We start from the raw sequence: 6,000 nt of genomic DNA, 5'->3' as shown, positions 1-6,000 counted from the left end.
TCTGCTTCACCATAATCACGTGCTTGCGTAGCCACATTGACATGAGAACTCATCATGAAAACATTTGAGGAATTGTCCCCTTCCTGGTTGCCCCTTGCAGAGGTACCAGGGTTTGAGTTCGCACCAACAAGTAACTGCTGCCCTTAGGGGAAAGGGTTAGTTAAGACAGCTTAGGAGCTAGAAGACCCTTGCTGCACTAACAAGCACTGAGCATCTTAAATTTTCAAGCAGAGTTGAGTCAAATGATCTCCACTGCATAACTTGCATGGAAATTTAACCTTTTTCTTAGACTCTTTTCTACCCTCATTGGCACTATCGCTGGGCTTGTTTGCATTACCCTTCCCTTCCTGATTCTTCTTTTTACCTTGTCCCTTCTTCTTCCCATCGGATTGTTGATTTCCTTTGGGGTTAGAGGCCTAAACGATGTTTATGGAAGAAGGTTGGGAAGGCGAATGAGTAGATGGTGTACCCTAGTTAGAAGAAGTAGTTTGTAGAGACAACTGCTACAATTGATTCAAAAGGTTCACTGTATTGGCATCAACTGATCCCACTATACCATCAACGTGAGGGCTTGACTTCAGTTTGGCTACATCAACCGTGGATCTAGGAGCATCAGGTAAGATTTTTTTAAGAGTCCCAACCTGAGAATATATCAGTTCTAATTGCTAGGCGCGAAAGATATCCTGCTCTTCCGAATAAATATCAGAAAGAGAAACATCCTTGGATATCTCGGGTTGTAATGATTTTAGAAACCACTCGAGATGGAATTCTGGTGGAATTTCGGCTTTGATAAGCCTTTTTCTCTGTCTCCATTCTTGGATATGATCCAAAATTTGAGTAGCCGTGTCCTGATGAAAATTGGCCAGAAGCTCAATTTCAACTTCATAACGGAAAGGTAATTGAAAATGGTTTAAGAAAATGTTAGCCAAATCAGTGAAAGAAGTAAAGGTGCCCCCCTAGAAACTCTATATACCACTTAGCCACATTCCCTGTTAAGGTGCACTGAAATAACCTCAACCTGATCGAATCATCGATCAGGGAGTTGGATGAGCACCATAAATGGAACGTGGTTACATGGTCGCCTGGGTCTTCACCATTCTTCCCTTCGAATTTTGGAATATCTGATGGAAGTTTGGTTGGGACCAGAGGCCAAGCCAGATTGTATCTAATTGGATCATTTGTCAACTTAGTTAAGTCTAGCAGATTAAGCGTGGCCAGAAAAGGAAGTCGTGGAGGACCTTGGGGATTCCACCCAGATTGGGTGGGGTTCCCAAAAGTTTGAAAAGAATGACCTAGATTTTGAAAGGCACCAGGTTGCCTGAAGTAACTGGTAGAACCTACTGGACCAAAAGGTGACCCTTGTGGTCCAGCAAAATTCGGAGTTTGACCAACTCCAGCCGAAAATCCTCTGTAACCAGTAAAGTTTCCCCCTAACGAAGTATTGTAAGGAGCTAACAGCCCCTGGTAAGGGTTCCAAGCATTAGTTAAGGGTGGAAAACTTTGAAATGAATTAACCGAGGAATACAACACATTCCCTTGTTGGCTGAAAAACTGATTCCCAACCCCTATCCCACTAACCGTAGGGTTTGTCCAACTCTGAAAGGGGTTACTGCCTTGACTTGTGAAAGGAAAAGGCATAGACCCTACTGTCAGATTGGAATGTGGTATATGACCACTTCCAAATGGGAAACCCTGAAAAGAAGCTGATCCACTCATCATGGATGTGGAGGCGGTTGATGGTATATTCAATGGAACTGAAGGAATACCTTGAGAGGGCATCCCAAAAGGGAAAAATCCAAAACTGGATGCATTAGCTTGAGAACTTCCACTCATCAACGGAATGGAAGTAGACCCAAATAAGGATGTGCTGGGAGTGTTAGAAGGGATGGAAATAGTTCCTCCCCCTTGCACATATATGGGATTCTGCATGCTCGCAACACTCGTGGTGGATGCCATGCTTCCAGCAGTGGTCATTGAAGGGATAAATGTATGTGGACCTAGGCTCGAAGGCCTATGAGTTAGAGTTCCAACATATAGCAATACGTTTGGATGATCAGGAGGGAGAGGAGAATTCGAAGCTGCAATCGACTCTGAAAGCTCTTCTACTTCAATACTATCTTCCGACTGGAAGAGTACTCGAGAAAGAACTGGTGTGTTCCTCTCTAACTCTATGGTAGTACCAGGTCTATCTTGTGAACTAATGCCCCCAAGCAGAGGATCAATCTTCGATGTGCCTGCTGCCACTTGTTGAAAACCATTGGCAGAATCGCTCCTACGCCTTCTAGGAGAAGGCTCTGGATTCGTAGGTGAAATCCCATGAAGTCTTCGAGACCGTCGAGATGGTCGGTTAGCCAATTTGAATTATTTTTATAAGATCTACTTAAAGACTCGAGAAAATTAAAATCTAGGCCGACTAGGAGCACAAAACACGCACTAAAAATGTCCCTAAAGAGATCAACAATCAAACAACTTCCAAGTATTTCTGCTCTGGGTGATTAGGACCGAACACCAAAAACAAGAAAATTATTAATAAGGGAATTCTGAAAATAGACTGGGGTAATTACGCCCCAGGTCTACTAGCGAAGGTATCAGAGGTAGTTATGCTGACCTCCAGACAACATCCTTTGCCGGTGCAAGCCCCCAAGCTTCGCAAGGGTGCCCTCCAGAAGTACTGCTGAACGTGATGCAACGTCAACCTCAAGTGCCACGGGATTCCCCTCCATAGCCACCTGTGTAGATCCCTAGGATAGGCAACTAAAGACACCAACTCGTATTAGAAGCTAGGTGGAACAGTCATGAGGTAAGATCTGACAAGTAAGAGAGGGGGTATCTCTCGTCCTTATCTTCATGAACCTTCGTGCTTAACTCCCAGTCATGGAGCTTTCCCAGTCTCCCTAACGCTATTGGATTTCACTCTTTAATCAAACTTGTATGTTTTACAATTTATAGTGGCCTTGGAAAGTTTACTCTCCTCTCGCCTAATCCAAGGCCCTAAATAAACCTAAAACTTGTTGGTGTATTCTGATGATAATACAAAAAGTTCTAGTTTATTTTATTAAGCACTTGATTTTAAGTGGCTATTCTTTTAAGTCAAAGGGACAATATGGAAATGAAACCGATGGTGTTTGTATGACACAAAATAAATTAATGAAAAACTAACTTATATGAAATGCAATTGTTTGTTCTTTGATGAAAAGCAATTTCTACTTGGGTTCTAAGAAACTTCTATAAAGCAAAAAACTTCTTCCTTTTCTTTTCTAATAGAAAACTTCACACTCACAAAAACTAAAAAGACTATTGATGTTTTAATAATGCAAAAATACCTTAATGCAAGGTGTACATGATAATGAAAGATTCTATATTACTCTAAAAAGAAATGAAAGCAATTGTTTATAAGTTTTAATAAGCCAACTTAAGTGTTTGAAAAGAATGCAAGTTTCAAATACAAACTTTCTTCCAAATAAGAAAGGCAAATCTTGAAAAATCACAATTCACTTTCAAAAAACCAAAGAAACAAAAATCAAACTCAGCAAAAGAAAGCAAAAACAATGTTTTTTAAGAACTTTTCTTTTTCAAGAAACAATGAAACAACTTTTCAAAAAGCACTCAAAATGCCACCAAAGAATCAAAGACCAAAAGCAAAGCACAAGGAAACTTTGTAAGCTGCCAACTCAACACAAATGAAAACTTGAACAAAAAGGGCTTCACTTGCACTAAAGGATGCAAAAGCAACATAAGAGCTTTGAGAAACTGACCAAGAAGTTAGGAAAGAAACCCTTTCAAATTCATCAAAAATAAACTTTCAGAAAGCAAGAAAAGGTGTAAGGCCAAGAAATGATGGAAAACAAAGCAAGTAGACCAATAATCAAGCTTGACACAAAGATTGAAGACAATCTGCTATTTCAGAAGACCAGAACAATCAATAAGATCGATAAGAAGTCTTGTGTGTTCAAACACAAATCATAAAACTCAGTCAAAAGCAAACCTAGGGCAAAACATTTCAAAGCAGAAGAGAATTCAAAATAGTAAGCTCACTGAATAATTAAATTCTAAAGACAGAAACTGACCACTCAGAAACCAAACAGACCAAGAAACAAATCTTTCCGGGCAGAAAGATTTGAAAAAACCATGCAAAAAATGGTATACATGACTGTGTTCAAGCACAGGTGCATGTACACGCGCTTCTGACAAAATAAACTCATGTACACGTGGTTTCACTTCACAAAAACAAGCGTGTGTACACTACTATAAATAGACAAAGGTGTGTATACTGAGTTTTGCAAGAAAAATAAAAAACAAGGCTTGATAAAAAAGATCAGACTTGAGGTCTGAGTTCCTACAGGAGTAGGCAATACTATCACAACAAGCAAACCAAGAACTGAGCCCTGATTAACACTGAACAACCCAAACTAGGAATAACAAGATTGTTATCCCCAGTGGAGTCGCCAATTCTATTACAGGAATAAGTACCCTAGGGCTTTGGGTTAGAACCCCAATAGAGCAAGAGTAATCTACAACAAGAAACACGCATACAACTAAGGAAACATGCTTAAATAAACAAAATATGCAAGGATGAACATATCCAGATGTCCTTCATTTGGGTAGTTCGTGCAGGGTTCATACCCTCCGCAACTCTTGATGATCTTCGAATTTGCAAATCAACCAGTCTGAACAGACATAGGAACATATAGATAAAGAATTTTAATGAAATCAACTTTATATCATATAAGTAAGATGATTAGTTATACATACAAATGACATTCATACATGAATTACAACAACATCTGATGCATAAACAAGGTCAATCTCAGGAACAAGACAACATTTCTTTTTATTGTAGAAAACTATAATAAACATGGAGAGAATTCACCTGAGTCTTCTTCTTCCGGCTCCAAGCGGAACCATCCTCTAGGTCTGTCCAGTCCCAGTCTTCAACAACCTCCTTCCATAACCAATACCATGATATCTCAAGCAAGTGGGAGAATATCAACACTCAAGGAAACAAGGGTTTCCTAAAACTTGGGGAAGTGCTTGAAGCACAGGGATACTTCAGACTCAGTCAGGGGATAATCTCAGTATAATAACTCTATCTCTTCTCCTCCTTAAGGCCTTCCCATAGAAGTCTATTTATACTTCTCCCAATTAGTTTTTTAGTTGGGAAACAGTTGGGCCATGGGCACTAGGAGGTAATCAATAGGTAAAACCCGTGAACTCCGCCCATAGTTAAGGAAATTTAATTTTTTTAAGTGTTTTAACACATATATGTGGGTTGGGTATTGACTAACCCATGTGTACACGCTTTTATCACAGGGAAAAGTAGTGTACAAGGAGTAAAACACTATTTTTTTAAATATTTGGACCAAGTTTGGAAGGAGGGGTTGCCCTAGGCCATAAACCAAGCTTCACAAATACCAAGGGTGATGTTTGGAGCTATAACACTTTGACTCCTTAGCTAATTCATTTTTCACCTTCTTTCAGCTCCCAATTTTCCATGATATAGGTTTATAATTACTCACCCACTTTCGGCAAACCACTTCCACACATATCTCGAACCATGTCCATGAGTAGTGTAAGCATCGTAGCCTATGCAAAGTGAATGTAAAAAAGGACCTCCACCTATAATTCTTTCTAAAATATCCTTTGGTAGCAATAGAAAAATATGTGGCCACAATAATGCCACAATCGGAAGAAGAGGCTATCAGTAAATCTCAACAATTTGAGCTCATCTACACTCAATTGGGGTACCTTTACTACATTCTACCTGATGCCCCTCGATTACAATCCTTTGGACATGATAAACTGGGGGAATCAAGTGTTGCAGATGGTTTGATTGGAACCATCACCCAGAATCAACTCGAAAACACTTTCCAACAATTTGGAAATGTGTACAATGGAAAAATCCATTTCCAGTCCTATGGTGCTCCACCTATAGTTCAAATTTCAACCAATTCAGGATATCATCCCAATCAGCCTACACCCTTTAAAAACCCTACCATTGAG

Source organism: Pinus tabuliformis, chromosome 4_1, assembly GCF_031772625.1.
Source record: "Pinus tabuliformis cultivar Carrire ecotype Pingquan chromosome 4_1, CPIR1, whole genome shotgun sequence".
Lineage (NCBI taxonomy): Eukaryota > Viridiplantae > Streptophyta > Pinopsida > Pinales > Pinaceae > Pinus > Pinus tabuliformis.
Note: the sequence above shows the minus strand (reverse complement) of the source record.